We start from the raw sequence: 16,861 nt of genomic DNA, 5'->3' as shown, positions 1-16,861 counted from the left end.
ACCTGAGGCAGGCTGTTAATTCGTTATTCACTTCCCAGCCTGGAAGGAAAAGCATGTTATACCCGAGGGCCAGAACTGATGAACAGAGCCATAAATCAAGCAGTTTACAAGACCAGCAATTAGGAAACAAGCCGACAGAAGGGAGAACTCTGTCAGTAATAAAGCAGACACACCACAGGATCTGCTGAGTGCTCAAAGCAACTGGGACATACAGTCCTTTCTATACTCCATGTCTAATTCTTCCAGCCATTTGCTGCCTTTTCCTTTGTCTTCTATTTCCTTTTATTTCCTCTCTTTTTCCCTCCAGTTTTTTCTCTGTTCTCTTCTCCCTCTCTTCTGAAAAGCCAACTCTTCCTGAGAAAGCAAGAACGTACCTGCCGAGCAAAAGGATGCAACAGCTGCCATCCAAGAGCACATCTGGCTCCCATGACTGCCCACTGCCCTTCCAAAATTTCCTGCTCTATTTCTAGCCCCTTCAAGTCCCGCCCTTGCTTTCCCTCCCAGTGCTGCAGTGCTGCATGCAGCATGGAACACCAGAACAGCCAGGCCCCAGCAGCTGCTCTCTGCAGGCAGCTTAGGTGCACATGCATTAAATCTGAGTGCAGACTGTTTAATCAAGCCTCTTGCTTTCTCACACACCCCCTTCTGCACAGCATACTACCTCGTCTCTAGGACATCACATATTTGAGAAATCATTGCCAGTGGGGATATGTTTCTCCTGTGTTAGCCTTTGGCACTCAGTACGTGCATAAAGAGGAGAAATATGGTGATATAGGAGCCTTATTTTGTCAAGACAGGAGGGAGACCAGATAATCCTCCCACCATCCCAAGACCAAATGGATCCAGTTATGCCAAGTATTTAAGTATGTGATATTCCAGAACAGCCTCTCAAGGGTCTGGAGGAACCTCAGCTTTCTGAAGTCTGCTCTATGGAAACACTTGCTGCTATCACCCATCAGAAACCTTTCTAGCAGGAGACACAGGGCAGAAGCAAGAGAGACAAGGTAGTCATTAGCATGCCACTGTGTGTGTTCAGCCTTGGCTGTTCCATAGCAGCTCCCAGACAGTCTGCTCCCCTCTGCGGGGCGAATCAGTCCGATTTCAGCACATCACAGGCTCAGCTGATAGCTGATAGTCACTTACAGGAAACAAAGTGCTGCCTTTGAGTGCACATTACTCTAACGCGCTCCCAGCTGCTTCTGGTTTTGATCTTGAATGGCAAGGCTAAAGATGTGTCTGGAAGAGTCACTAGTCCATGAGAGAAGGGAACATCTCTAACCTTGAACACAGAGAGACTAACAATCCACCCATCCTCCCCCAGTGCTGGGGCAGAGAGGCTTTGATGAGCACTTTGGCAATGCTGTAGGAAGAGGCTGCAATATAATGTTAAGTAATTAGGTGGCTGCACAGCAAAAGGAAAATAAAGTCAAAATCATTTCCATACAAAGCAGATTCCAGTGAAGGAGTAAACAGCTCTGTGACCTGAGCCAGGCTGCAGTGAACTCTGTGAGGAATTGGAGAGGGCAATGAGCTTCAAGGACTTGAGAAATAGAAATCCTAGCCACGAGGCTGGGGCAACAAAAAAAAGCTCAGCAGCGAGGGAGTCCTTGGGAGAAGATGGGAAATCCTCTTCAAAGGAAGGCTTTTCCCACCCAGATCTTGGCAAGCCATGAGCAGTTACGCTTTGCTTATCTAAGGTCTCTTCCTGGCCAGCCAGCTGCAGATTTCACACTTAGAATGGCTGGTGAGTTTCCAAACTCATCCCAAATGTGCTTTTTCCTCCGATGATGACTAAGATCTCAACAGATTGCATGTGTGGCTTGTAGAAGTGTGCCCTCAGGCATCCCAATCTGCTATCCAATGGGCCCCTGACTTCACAGAGCCACACAAGGGGTACCCATGGCCAGCAAGTCCCTACCTGAGAGCTTCCATGCGGCTGTGCTGCTGTTTACCACCAGGTCTGGAAAAGGAAAAAAAGTCTCCTTCTCCTGCTGTGCTACCATAGCTGTTCATTTTGCCTAGTAGGTAATAATACAAGAGAAGAGCAACTGGCACTTTACCCATGGCTTTCTTTTCCCAGAAATGGCACAGAGGCTTTCCACAGCATCATGCAGGCTTCTGAATGGCACTCGATGGAAATTCCAGGCGCTTGGCTTTGCCCCAGTTCACTGGGAAGGTCAGAGCTTGCAACAAACCATATGCTCAGTCTTGGCTTTCCCTCACACTGCCAAGAAGTGTCTGCAAGGAATAAAGCCAGAAGGAACGTTAACTGATCGCCACTGAAACAGAGCCTTTCCTTGGCTTTCACCTAATTAACTATCAAGAGGCAATGACGGAAGGCCCCGCATTGCCAATAAAGAATATGGGGTTGGTAATTAATTAGCAGCCTATTGGGATCCTAGCACCTCTCGCCCACAGTGAGCTCTATAGATTGATACAAAGGGAATTTAATGGAAACACAGCAGTTTTCCCTTTATGGCCTTAAGCAAAACAGAACTAGTTTTTGAAGGAACCTCATTTACAGTCCTCTCACATAACTGATGCTTAGCACCTAACCCTGCAGGTAAGGGATTGTATTGGAAAGGAACCTGCCTGCAGAATACTGGAATAAGAGAGAAAACCCCTCAAGTAATTTGGTGAGCTATGTTCAGCACTCTCCAAGAATAAGAAAACAGCAAGAGCAGAAGTCGCATCAAGGCAGTCCAGGGCATCCTTAAAGGATGCTCAGAAGATATGATGAGAAGCAGCTGACAAAAGTCAAAAGAGGATCCTGGAATGAGACTGCCCCAAGGTTATGGAGGGTCTGATCCACACGTGGTAACCACATAACTTGCGTTTAACCTGCACATCCTTCAGGCATGCATCCCATGTCATCCCCACACACAAACTCAAATCAGAGTCAGATCTGTGATGTGCATCCGCCTGTGCAGCCCATTTTATTGCCAGCTCTGAATGTAGTCCTCTTTAAAGATATTGCTGCAAGTCCCCTGCCCAAGCTTGCAGCTGCTCTCTTCCTAGCAAGCTCTCTGGCTCATTAACCTTTCATTTTGCTACTCTTGTTCAAAGATGAGGTGTTCTATGCTTGCTCTCATGTCTATCAGCAAGTTCCACTATCTTCCTGACACCACCAACTGCCTGTTGGTCTCTCTCACAAGCGGGCTCCATGCTGGGAAGCTCCATACAGCCTTCAGACTCCTGTGATATTCCCAAAAAACCTTGTCTTTTCCTGTCCTGCAGACATCACTCCTCTTTGTGGGCTCTCATTTTTCCACATACATATAGCTGTCAGTTCCATGAAAACGTCAGCTTAATGCTCAGTTAGCATCAAGAAACAGATCAAGTGGTATGAATCATTTGGAATGAGAAAAAAGAACAGAAGAATCTATGATTCATCCACACCTTGGATACTTTGTGCACTTGTGGTCCCTTCATCTCAAAAGGGATATCAGAACTGAAACAGATTCTGAAAAGAGCGCAACAGATGGTCAAAAACACAGAGCATAATTAAAACCACAATTACTGCAGGCACCATGACGTAGGCTCAGACTCGTTAGCGTGTACGAGGAAAGGCTTTGGGGGAAAAAGTAGGGCTGTGAAGTCATTACTGGTCTGAAGGGGCATCAGCTCTTCATCTTCTCTTGCAAAACAAGAGCAAAAAGGAAGTGGGACCAGCCCCAAGCATCCTGCCTTCCTTAATACCAGGGAGACCATCCTATCTCAGTGCTTTTGAAGCTGGTTTTTGCTTTGGATAAGACAGAGGACCAACTGTACTTACCTCTAATATCTCTCATTACCCTCAGGCAAATAGCCTCCCTCTTCTCTTTTGTATCAAGGAAAAACCAAAAAAAAACAACCAAAGCCACCATCCCAGCAGTCTCAGAAGTCGATTTACTACATTAATGCTGAAGGTCTTTCCTTGTCTCTCCCCATCTGCCATCTCTCATTCATTATGAAGGAATCAGCCCCCATGTTCTATCAGCTCATAGCACCAGTCCACCCACCAGATTTTCAAGGAAGTCATGCTTTTCTTTATTCATACTTTTAGATGGGAAGAACACCCACAGAGCTGCTTACTTGTCTTCTTCAAAATCTTCTTTGGCTGTGATTTCTGCAGGAAGCTTGGCAGCCATTAGCACAGCACCAAGATCACAGTCAGAATCACTTCACAGCTCCTTGCTCACCTCCACCAGTCTCACACTTCAGTGGGGAGCCCTCTGGGACAGGCCTCCTCCTTTCATCTTGTGATTGTACAGTTCCTGAGCACCTGAGGCTTTGTTCTACACCTCCCATGCTACATAAAGTCCAGAGGTTCTGCCCCACAGCTCCAGAACCTCCTCACTGCAGCCAGCAGCAGCCTTCAGCCCCAGGATCCAAGTGCTCACCCCACAGCAGCCAGACTGTGGCCCCAGCCTAGAGACATCTGAGACATCTTGCCCCAAAATCTGGTTCAGAACATGATTCTGTTTCTACTCACCAATGCGAAACAGAAGCAAACACACTGTCAATGAAATGCCTCTGCCTAGGCAGGCTCACTAGTTTCTGGGCTTTTCCTTCGCCACCCTGCTCCGGGTTCTACAGCTCCCATAAAAGCCCTGGTTGACTCCCATCTTCTCATCTTCCTTTCACTAGCTGGTCCAGGAATTCAGTGGTCTAGGATGACTCCAGATCTGAAGGGCCTTAAAAGAACAAGTCCTCTTAGGCCAAAATCAGGAAAGACTCCTCTCCTTTGGGCATAAGTAAGAGAAAGGTTTGGGTTAAGATGGAACCCAGACCTAGAAATATATGCATTGCTTGCCCTACCCTCCCAAAAGCTGATCTGTTTGGATGGATACTGTCAAATTAAGTGAGATGGATTCTGGCCTCCTATCTCCTGGGCACAGAAAAGGGCAAAGATTTTGGAAAAGATTTCCCACTCAGCTACTGAGCACCCAGCTCCAGGATAGGCGCTGTGCAGTCATTTTTCACAGTGAATGTGGTTAAGAGCTGGACAGGAGCCTAGAGAGGCAGAGGAATACATAAACAGAGATATATTTGTAAATCTGGATGAGGTCCAGACCAACTGGACCTAGCATTGAAGTTGTCTGTGCTTTGAGCAGGGGCCTGGACTGAAAACCCCATGGGGTTCCTTTCACACAGCATTGTCCTGTGCCTGTAGGACCCTATGGCCTTCAAACAGCAGGCATAATACCATTGCTTAGTAAAAGCAGGACTCTCCTCCAGACACAGAGCACACCACAGAGCTCAGGTCTCCTCAGCAGAAGTACCTGGCTCTGTCCCTCAGACGGGTGTCCTTTTGATGCAGGTGAACAGTGCCTGCCTTGACAGCATTGCCAGAGTCTTCTAGATAAGCCAGAAGGAGAGAGCACCCATGGAAAAGTAATCTGAAGGAAAAAACTGAAGTGTGGGAGTGAAATGCTGATTGGGTTGCATTTGCATTTCAGTAAAAATGCACTGACATCAATGTCTGGCTCTAAAAAAGCATTCCAATTTTGAAAGTAGTTCGTAAGAGCCTTGGTAAAGGAGAGTTCTTGGCAGAGGGTGGTGTCTGCAAGAGAAACACCAGTTCCCACTGACAGATACTCAGAGGATGAGAAATAGCTCTCCTGTACACACAGAAACACCTCAGGATTGGCCTCCAATAGGAGAGATCTTACATCCTCATCTGGAGATCATCATGGAAAATAAGAATTTTAGACAGCCACTTTATAGCTCTGAACATCAAAATAAGTAAACGTACAGCATCTCAGAAGTTCTAGAGATGAAGAGGCACAGACTTTTGATGGGATTCCAACTAATTTCACTACATACTGCATACAAAATCTGGCTTTAACTCTTCCTGTGCTATCAGTCTTAAGATTTCTACCTTTAAGCAGATTTCTAGTAAGATCTTCTAGTGAGAGTGGCCGACTGCAGCAATCCACAGCACTCACTGCAGCCAGGGCATACTTGGGCCCTCTTGCAGTGCAGCAGTTGGACAGACAGGACTGAGCTGTAAGGATGTGGGTAGGAGAAGGTGCTTTCTGCTGCTTACCTTCAAGAATGCAGCAGTTTTGGGTGTATTTTCTGAACTCAGATCACCTGAAGATGCTTGGACATTTCTGACAAGCGCCCTGAGACTGTGCAGCAGTATGGTGGAGGATACTTCTGCTAGTTGGAAACTCAGTCGTGAAGTCTGTGTTTAGGATTATATGTCCCCAAAGCAGCATGAAGCTAGGGAGGAGCAAACAGAGCCATGAGGGGAAACATCAGAGAGTTCCCTTGGAAGAATCCCCTTCATGGAGAAGGGCTCAAGCAATGGTAGGCTTTTCTAGATTACACCTTCCAAAATCCCAGGATCAGCCAGAATGGAGCTGGGTTGTTATTTCCCCAGCAGTCTACCTCTAGAAACCAAACCTTCTAATACCTGCACACACACACAAGGGTTCAGCACTGGACATGTCCTTGTTTTTTACATACATAATAAATAGGTGCTTGCAGCCCAGAGAATGCCCTGCTGCACTGCTCAGCAGCTGGCTGGTATCCTTTTAAATAATCAGTGGGCTCTCTAATGGTACTCCCTGCCTTCTGTTCTTGCAAGCAGCCAGCTAGAAGTGCTTATTTGCAGTCAGGCCCTGCACGATGATAATAGATGATAAACATAATTATTTGGGGTCCTGATTGCCTGTGCTTTCTTCATTCTGTTGCTGATGTGCAAAACAGTCTCAATGTTTTCAGTTTTATGGGTGGAAATTTTGACGATACAGACTTCATCCGAAAGGAAGAACTGCACGTTCAGGGAAACAAAGTGTTCAAGGCAACGAGCCGTTCACTGCACTGAGCTGCAGCTGTGGCAGACTTCTGCTTTTGAAAAACCAAGTCTTTAAGATGCACCTGAACACTCTGCAAAGCCAAGGTCAGAGTGTGATGGGAAGTGAGTTTCATTATTCGGCTGTAAAACCAACAGACAGGAAAACATTAGCGATGAGCCAGTTAGACTGACTTCTGCTCATAGCAGTGCTGTCACGTAGATATCACAGAACTCAGGATTTCAGGAAGCTGAATAACATTAAGTCTTCCAAAGCAGCAAAATGTTCCATTAGATCTACCAGTTGAGTGTGTGAAGCTGTGGGGTTGGGGAACACTTTGCTACACTAGTCAGGAGCTGAGTGCCTTCAGATGTGGAGCAGCAGATGCCTCAGAACAAAATCCAGAATGCAGATTTCTTACTTCTGTTTTAAAACAAAACTGGGATCTGATGCAGCAGCGGTGCTCTGCACAGAGGATCTGCTCCAACCCACAAGCCCATGTGCCCAAATCTGCACAGCCACATTCAGACATGGGTGCACGGAGCCATGAGAGACATGCAAACACATACTGTGACACCTAGCAGGATGTGCATAAGAGAAAAAAGGCATGGCAAGCCCATCCCTCTGCTGTAGTCTTCTGTCATCTTCTCTCTATTGTCATATGGTTCTTTCTGTAGACCTGGGCTGTGAACTCCCTTTTAAATGATCCATTCCACATTGTGAGAGATGGAACTGGTAAGGTCAGGACAGCCTGAACAGCAACAATTTTTCCTGCCAACTCAGGAGAAGGTGGGTTACTGGGAGAAGGCTGAGAGGCAGCAGGAACAGCAGGGCTGGCAGGGATGATACTCACGCCAAGTAGCCCTGCTTTTCTCTAAGTTAACCCCATCGTGACCTGGCTCCACAGACAGGCAGTGGCTGGGACACGGTGATGCAGAAAACAACTAGCTCTTTAAGTTTTATTATTAAATAAATACATCAATCCAGCTATCACAAGGCGTTGAAGCCAAAGTAGCCCAGTTAAGGATAGGAGAGACGAGAAAAGCCTTAGAGAGAACAGGTAACAAGAGATGTGTTTATTGCAGAGGAGAGAGAAGGCTTCTAACACAAGCAGGCTGCACACCACAAACATTCCCCGTGGTCTGGTAGGGCTGTACAGAGATATTTACACATACAGGCAGGGAGACGCCAATCCCTGGCTGATGAACAATCAACTTTTATTCTCTCCAGACCAGCAAAGCCAAGATTTTAGTAAACACGTAACACCAGAAATGTGCCTGTGGATTGGATGGAGCAGAGCTTTGGCTCTCCTTGCCAAATAACAAAGCCATTCTCCTGTGGGTGGTTTCACCGTGAGGCTTCTGTGGGAAGGAAGTGTTTCTAGTGGTCAAGGCAGGGAATGGGGGTTCAGCAGACCTGGCTCCCATCCCTGGCTCTAGGCACATCAGGGAAGCTCTGCAGCAAATTTGCACTCTTGCAGGAGTCACTGCTACCCTCTGTTCACCTCTCCTTGTTCAGGCACAAATTGCTCCTTAGAGGAACAAAGTGACACAGATTTTCCCCCACCTGATCCCACTTCCTGACCTTGCAGAGTTATTGCAGAGTCTGTGTGATTGATGCCTGCAAGCTGTCAGAGCTGTTTGGATGACAATCTGTCTGGAAGGTATTGGAAGACGTGCACACGTGAGCAAGAGACACGCAACCCACACACTCTACTTCCCTCCGTGCTGGCAAGCCTCCATCCAGATTTGCTCCTTCCACTACTCACACATTTAAATATTCACAAGATGGGCCTGCAGATAACCTGTGTTATAAAGCAAAGTAGCCAACACTGGCTGAACAAATGCCATTACAAATATCCAACCACTTATTTGGTTGCATAGACTTCTCATTTTACTTACAAAATCAAGTGAATGCAAAGACAGACTGAAAGCCTACAGCAGATTCTACCCATTTCTGCTGGGCTGGCACCAGGGTCCTTTGCATTGTCCCCTCTTTGTTTCAGCCACAGATGTCATTAACATGCTGTTTACCCCCCCTTCCAGCTCACTGATGAAGACACCAAAGGACCTAACCCTAATCCCTGTGGCACGCCTTTAGATAAGCACCTCCTAGGAGAGTTCCCATCAACATCATAGTGATGAAGGACTGTTGTCTTGAGGTGTGCATAGCTATTAGAGCTAATGACTTCACCTGACGTAGTTTATTTTGCAGTGAACACCACGGGGAGAACCTACCAACCTCACCAACAGCTTGTAAAGTAAATAATGAAAGAAGGAACAGCATACGGTCACTCAGGATGGCTCTGTGTTTAGTAAGCACACCAAGTTCATCTGCTTGTGGTGTTCTATCCCATTTCTCTTTCTACTTTCTCTCTCAGTTTTATCTGCACACTGTTAATTTTTTTAAACATTCTCTCACCTTGTTGGCTGCATTTCAAGAGTAGGTGGCATGAGTCAACTGCAGTGGACTAGCATAAAATGTTGTAAGATACTTCCCTCAAGTGGAAGGAATAAAAATCACTCAGCTGTGTGTCACAGACTCTGTAGTATACCTCAGGTAGCAGAAAGAAAATGAGAGGTGGACACCTACATGAGGTAGAATCTGCCAACCTGCTTGAAAGTTGTTAGGAGCATATAAAAAATACCAGTGATACTGCAAAAAAAATCCCAACCAACATCCCTGCTCCACTAATATCAGGGCATATAAGAACTCACCTGGACATCCTTTGTAAGAGAAAGCTTCAAGTTACTACGAGGGCAGATGATGTATATCCATGACCAGGTTTTGAAAATGCCTTGAATGCTGAGCTGAAGTGTTCTAAGAGCTCCCATATAACACTCCAGCATAAATGGAAGTGGCTGCTTAGAAGCAGCCTGAGGGAAGACATACCTGAGTCCTGTATAACAAGGCTTCTGCATCTATTAGGGCCTGCAGCAGGGCCGCGAGGGACAGACAGGAGGAACCAGATACAGACTGCAGTCTGCTGGTGGAGCTGGTGTGGGTGGTATCTGTACTCACCCTATGGCTGATGTCTGATCTCATCACCACTGCTTGCCTCAAAGCGACGAAACATGAACAAAGAATTCAGATCTTGCCGTAGTTACGAAAATAGCAACTCAGCTCCAGTCTCTTCTGCATGCACTGAACAGGAGAGCATTTCATCTCCTGCAAATAAAGAGATCAGAGGAGCCTAGCACAAGGCAGGATTTGTCTCTGTAACTGATCAGTTCAACAAAAGGAAACACAAACCATTTATTAGTGAAAATGAATTGTGCCATCAAAGGAGGTGTCTGCAATTATTTCTTTTAAATATCATGTTTCATTAACTGGAAAATATATAATTAATAAACTTGCCCCCTCATTTTTGTTAAGTTTCACTGCAAGGACCTTATTACTGAAATAAATCTTTCTAGCAGTGCGTGTTGACAGAACAGAGGAAGGTGCACGCCTCTGTGTGTGTGATAATTTCCTCATGTGAAACTGAATTACTAGGGAGGAATAATCACCTTTCTTCACTGCTGAGACTGTAGATATACCCCACTCTGAGACCAGTTGTTTAAGCTCATGCCTCTTGGAAGCAGGCAAGAAGAGACTGCTTTGGCTGGCAGATGACTTGATTCAAAAGACATTAAGCAGATGCAAGCTCTTCTTTCACTGGCAAGTATGGAGATACAAAAAATCAAATGTATTTTCGGATTCACAGTCCATTAAAAAGGTCTCCTGACTATCTAGCTGTTCAGAAAGACCTCGGTGGTTGGGCTGATATCCAGACTCTTTTGTAAGCCCCACATTCATCCATCTCACAACGCTGCACTAGACCTGCACGACTGAGATCTGTTTTCCACACACATCCAAACTGTTATGATTTGGGGATGTTTGGTGATGGCTGTAAATGATACCAATTAGAAACACTTCAAAAATGTTGCTGAAATTTGACTCCAAGCATAAAATTCCCCTTAGATTCTGTCTCCACTTGTGATCTTTCCCTCAAGTTAGTTGATTGCCAGTTCACCGAGGATAATTAAAATATTTCCAAAGGCTGTTCTGGGCAATCCTTTTTTGCCTTGCTGCAGGCTACAAATGTTCGTGGTTTGCCCTAGGCTGATGTTCATTCCTGCCTGATTTGGCACAAGCAGCAGTGCATGCCAAACAAGGAGGAAAGCCTGCCTCCATCACAACTCTCCTTCCCAGGGTAGGTGGCACAGGAACCAAGAGAGCAGTGGCAGGAGGAAGAACAACACAAACACTCACTGGGTAGATGGTGATGCAACTTCTGGGTAGCAAGGAGAAGAGGGCTGTGTGCATTTTAATAAAGCCCTATGATCTCACTGCTTTTGAGATGTCTGGATGCCCTCAGCAAAGTCAATGGGTTCTAGAGACAAGGGAGAACAAAAGCTCTGCGGGTTGTGTGCTGGGAAATGCACAACCCCTAACTTGGTGCAGGTCAGACCTCAAGAAACAATATTAGACAACCTTGCCTTGCTACTGCGCTGAATCTAAATAGAGGAACCCATTCTCCACATCATTTTAACCAGCATTTATGAATGTTAAAACAGCCAACCAATTTGATTACACAGAAATTTTTGAGTCAGCAAATTATCTAGTTAAATGATGCATATGGAATTGGTAATTGAACAGCAACAGAAATCTTTTAAAATTTCTTACCATCTAAAGGCAATAACCCTATAAAAAGATGAAAAGAGAAGGGCCGAAGGTATTGCCCTTGTAGAAGAAATCATATTTCAGGTATCACCTTCAATGTAACCTTTATGCAGCTACGCAAACAGCGCGGGTTGAGTCCGGGTTTAGAAGGAGTGGAATGGAAGCTCTGAAAACATCACGTATTACGTATCACAATGATTTGCCCTGGTTGTGCACCAGGGGAGGGGATCGTGTGCCAGCCCATCTCCATCAACGCACCTCTCTGCTTCAACACTGTGTACAAAAGTGTGACTTTATTTTTGTAGACAAAAGCGTGACAATGCCATGCAACATGTGTGCTCCCATCCCTCAACAGCTGAGAGCCCCTTTGTGCAGACACGCTGATTTTTGCATTCCACAGCACCTCTGCTGGGTAAGAGCAGGAACACGGGAGAACGAAGATGGAAAAGTTAAGCAACTTCACTCTCCAGCTCTTGGGCTGCACAAAGGGGAGGGAGCAGGGAGGCGAAGCATCTGGCTTCACTGCTTCTCTAACAGCCTGGCAGGAAGGCTGCTGTCAATTCCACCTTCTGCCTTGTTGGAAGAAAGTAGAGGTGACAAGAGGCCCTCCAGGCAAGCAGCCAGAAACCAGAAATTCAATTGAGCTACCTCCCAAAACTGGACTTTTTTGGAGACCCTTTCCCTGAAATTGTTTCGCCTTTAAAAAAAAAAAAAATTTCTTTGCAGTTCAGGGCCAATTCATCATCCCTGGTCTCCTGGCTCTCCTTTCCTCCAAAAGCATGATTTGCACAAAAAGATTTCCATTTTCTGGGCCGCTCTACAGCCAGCCTCGCCCACAGTAAATACATACACACATAAATATGCACTCACACGCACGCACAAACATTGTTATTTATAGATAGAGGCACTGCCACAGATAAATACACGGGTGCGTTCCCCTCCCATAGAACACGTGAGAGAGAAGCAATACTGCAGCTGAATTCACTCTACACTCGTTGATTAGGAAACAGAGTGTGGGACATACGGTCTATCTCTAGGGCTTAGACCAACTGGTTATTGGCTGGTGCTGTTTTTCTCTAACAAGCCCCTGGATATATCACTGTGGCTGCAGAGAAATGTAGCTGAAAGAGCCTTTCACTGTCAGTAGCAATCTGTCACTTCGTGTATCTTACCCTATCTCTTCCAGCACAAAAGCTTCGGAGCTGCAAGTCAGTTAGGAGAAAGGTCATTCTGCAGGTAGGCTCTGGTGTTTTTCTTTATTTCTGGGAACGCGTGGCCAGCTTGAGGCACTGTCTGGATGCTTCAGCATGTGTTTCAGCTTCACAATATGCCTGGCTATAATTTAAGACAAGAGAGCATTTCCATTACAAACCCCATTTTTCCCATGGATTTATTTCCCCTCTATTTGGCTTCACTTTGGGGTGGACCTTCCCTGAATATATTCACAGGCAGGGAGAAACTATTTTTCTTGTGCAATGTTTAAATCCAGCTCAGCTTCTTCTGGTCGTAAGAAATTACATATGCACACAAACACTCTCGAGCACATACAAAAAGCTTATACAAACATATGCCCGCAGAGAGATCTGTTACAAAAAAGACAAGCCAATGCAAATAAGCTCAATTTCAGAGGTGAATTAATTTGACTGACTTTATTATCCTAAATTATTAACAAGTTCTAGCAAACTTAGAATGCAATAACCACACATGGGCTTTCATGTGAGTTAAACAGAAACAGATAACTTTTCCTGATAGACGTGGTATCAGCACAAATCTGCAACGGCGAAGTTGGAGGCAGAAACTCGACACAGGACCCCTCTCTTTGCAGGTTTGTGCTCCCAACTCCTGTGTGGTTCTCCTCCCTGAAATATTCCAGTGAAATGAATCACCCTCCAACAATGCCAGAACTCCCCTGTTCTCATGAACACCAGCTGAAACCTGACCTCCACAGCATTCTAATCTGTTTATGACTTGGTCTGGCTCAGTGAGCCCATTCTGGGGGGCATTTTTTTTTCTTTTTTAAACTCCTTCATCGATTCTAGTCCAATAAAGCACATTGACAGAAGCAGTTTGTGCTGACTAGTGCCTCTAGTTCCAGGAGAGCCTTCATCCCACTTCTGATGGCACTCAAAAAGGATGATGTTATGCCCAGGCCTGTCTTTCAACTATGCTGTAGATACCCTGCATAACCCCACAGAGGCACCACAGCCTTCCTGGACTTCACCTCTCCTCTGGTGATCGCTTTTCCTCTGGTGAAACGGGGATGTTAGCTTTCCCCTGCCGTGCTGCAGTGCTGTTGTGCTATCTGGCTTGATGCAAATCCTTCCAGTGCCACAGGAAGCCTGATGAGGCAGTCAGGAATGCAACAGATTTATCCCATCAGGAACACTGCCCATATATCCAATCAGCTGGAGATGCTGTGGCTGTCCTCAGAATATGTGGTATTCTCTCTTCTTTTCTTGATCTTTCCCCTGAGGGTAGGAAAACACTAAGAATATCATCCAGGAAAAATGGTTAGTGTTTTCCCATAGTGTTTTGTGACTCCTAAGTACAATGTAATCATTTTCTCTGGTGAACTTTTTGCTAAGAGGACACAACAACACGGCAGAGAGCTGCAGAGACTGAAAACATGAGCTCAATTTACCCACAGAGCAGATGAAAGTTCCTGTTGTATTTTTCATCTAAGTACAGCAAATCCCTCTGCCAAGCAACAGCCCAGGTGGCCACAAATATTGAAATGCTAACTGCCTGCATGGTATGCAGGCAGGCACGCAGTGAGTCCTTCCAGGAAAGCAATGCCACCTGTCAGCAGCACTGGGAGCTGGAGACAGCTCTGGAGGCATTGAGAGCTCCTGGATTCTCAGTCCTCACGAGCCTCCTGCAGTTAGGAAGCACTGGTAGGGTTTCACTCTTCATCAGCGACTGCTGCACTCTGCAAGTGATGTGGCAGAGATGGCATCAGGCCAACGGGAGCCATGTGTAGTGAAAATGCAACTCATTGCTCAGCAAGGGGGAGGAAGATAAAAGAAAACATGGGCTCTAAATCTACCTGGATCTGCTGCCTCCACTGCTGCTGCAAGAAGGGGGGACTGGCAGGCAAGCTTATTGCACATTCAGTTAGCATCAGAGCAGGAGCACTAGCTTCAGGCTCCTCATTTATACACAGAAGAAAAACTGAAATGCTTCCCATTCCCTCACCTCGCACAGCACCAAGAGGAGGATTTCATTCCACAAGTGGAGTATTTATTCATTCCACACAGTCTGTGAGCTGTAGGGGTAGAAGCATACACAGTGGGATGATGGGCAGGTGGATGGATGGCAGTGAACGCTGCAGGCAAGCTGGAGCACAGGCAGACAGCTTGCTGCATGTTCCAGAACCAAGAACTGCTTGAATTGCTGGAAGTACTGCAACAATCCTGGGTGACGTGATGGACAAGGAGCCTGTGCTGCCTCACATGCTGCAAAAGCATGTTCCACCTGTGCCTTCCTAGCACGTGCTTCCCTCAGTATCACCCTCCATTCCCATATGCCGAGTGATCTGGACTGCTGGGCCCGGCAGGACAAACACACTGGGCTTCCTGGCGGCTCAGCCAGGACTTATGAAGCCATCACGCACTCAGGCTGTCTCTGAACAGTGCCAGCACGCCTTGATATGTTGCCTGCTTTTCACCTGATTGTCATCTTTGGATGCTATCGCTGAAAGGCATTTTGGAGCTTGAGGACCTGCTGCGAAGAATGAGGCCAAATTCCCAGCCCTTCCGCCTCCCCACTTCTCCCCTGCCTTCTTTTTTCTGGAAAGTTTTCCCATGCTAAGTATAGTTCCTAACAGGTGTGTGACCAGAGGGGACTGTCAGGGATGCAGCTGTCCCCACAGAGGCCAGGATCCATCTCCATCTGTCCCTGCGTTCTTCGGCCATGGGCTGGGGGAGCTTCAGAGACTCAGACAGGGAGGAGATATGTGTACAGACACAGAGGGAGGATAACCGTTCCAGGGAACGCCACAAACAAAGCCTTTGACATCAAACTAATGCATCCTCTGAGGCTTTTAAAGAGCCCTTGCCACATACAGGCAGCCTGCCAGCTAACTCATCTCTCTTCCTTGCCATGCTAGCAGCCTGATGCCAAGGTCAGGCTTTAAATGAAAGCTGACTGCTTTGCAATCCCCAGGGCCTCATTTGGGGATGCCACAAGACTGGTAAGAATCGGCAGAAAATACCTGACCAGAGCCAGCTCCAGCGACGTCTGGGGCCTCTCTGCTCCCACACACACCTTTTACCAGGGCATAACACCTTCAGATGCAGACACCAGCAGGAGTTTCATCTGGACACTATCCATTATGAGTAGCAGCTCTGGAAACCCCGACAGTCTGGACTTACTGTGAAGCTTTCAGAAATAGGATGTTGTTCTCCAGTCCTCAGCTCCGCATGCTAAATTCCACTTTTGTTACTACAAAACTGGCATTTCAGCTCTCACAACTGAAAAGTCTGAGAAAGTGGCTCTGAGATGAAAACCCTACTCCCCAGACCTACAGCAAACAAGAAGAGTTAAAGCCAGATTTGTAATCTCCAAGGTTTTTAAGCCAATTTTGTGACTGTTTCAGGCAGCTCTGGCATCATTTGTAATTGGTGACTCACTGAACAGAGGGGATCTGACCAAGGGGACTGGGGGTGGTTCTCTCCCGTGCAGAGATTTCTGAAGCTGGAAGAGAGGAAGCATAGAAAACACAAGCAGACATTTGAGAGGCGTTTGCAAACTATCTCAGAGACAAAATTTCCTCTCAGTCCCGCCTGCACATCTCTGCAAACCTATCTGGCCTTTATGGAGTGGTTTAGAACAATTTGACCCAGAGTCTGAACAACAGAATTAAGCACTAGGTCAGCAGAAAAAAAAGAAAAAAAAAAAAATGACTGCAGCTGCTTATTATTGCTTGCTATTGAAGAGTTATTGTTACTACAGAACGTTTGTTTCCCTGAGCCACATTGTGTAAGTGTCGGTGCCTTTGCTAGATTTAATGGTCCAATTATCATGGGCTGTGTCACCTCCTCCCCTTTCTACATGACGAGACCTGCTCTCCTGCCTTCATTCCCCTCTGCTGTTTTGCTAGCAGGCAAACACACCTCTGCCGCTCCTTCGTGGGTAGCCTTCCTTGTAATTTCTCCCATGCTTGGAGTGGGCGGAAGAGGCAGAGTGGAAGAGGCAGTCTCTGGGCTGGATATTTCACCCTAAAGATGGCTGGGAGGGGGTCCTCTCTGGATGAAAGCTTTTACTTTACAGAAGTTCTCATTTAGAGTTAGTCACATCAGGGTCTTCTCCCAGACACTGCAGTGAGCTCTGGTCCTCTGGACCCTCTGCTGTATGCCAACCTGCTCAGAGGCTGGCATTAACAGCTTTGGCCAGGATGTCCAAGGAGACAA

The 16,861-nt window shown here is 46.4% G+C and overlaps 2 long non-coding RNA genes across 2 annotated transcripts; one reads left to right on the top strand and one right to left on the bottom strand.

The window, feature by feature from the left end:
- Positions 1–9,936: 9,936 nt before the first annotated feature.
- On the bottom strand, positions 9,937–13,985 carry LOC122187926. Its single transcript, XR_006181445.1, has 3 exons — positions 13,672–13,985; positions 12,623–12,785; positions 9,937–9,953 (listed from the first exon to the last, which is right to left on the bottom strand). It is a non-coding gene; the product is annotated as an uncharacterized LOC122187926 (long non-coding RNA).
- LOC122187924 lies at positions 12,414–13,512 on the top strand. Its single transcript, XR_006181443.1, has 2 exons — positions 12,414–12,686; positions 13,276–13,512. It is a non-coding gene; the product is annotated as an uncharacterized LOC122187924 (long non-coding RNA).
- Positions 13,986–16,861: the final 2,876 nt, after the last annotated feature.

Source organism: Lagopus leucura, unplaced genomic scaffold, assembly GCF_019238085.1.
Source record: "Lagopus leucura isolate 7727_CA_CO unplaced genomic scaffold, USGS_WTPT01 Super-Scaffold_100052, whole genome shotgun sequence".
NCBI lineage: Eukaryota > Metazoa > Chordata > Aves > Galliformes > Phasianidae > Lagopus > Lagopus leucura.
Note: the sequence above shows the minus strand (reverse complement) of the source record. Positions and strands in the feature narration are given on the sequence as shown.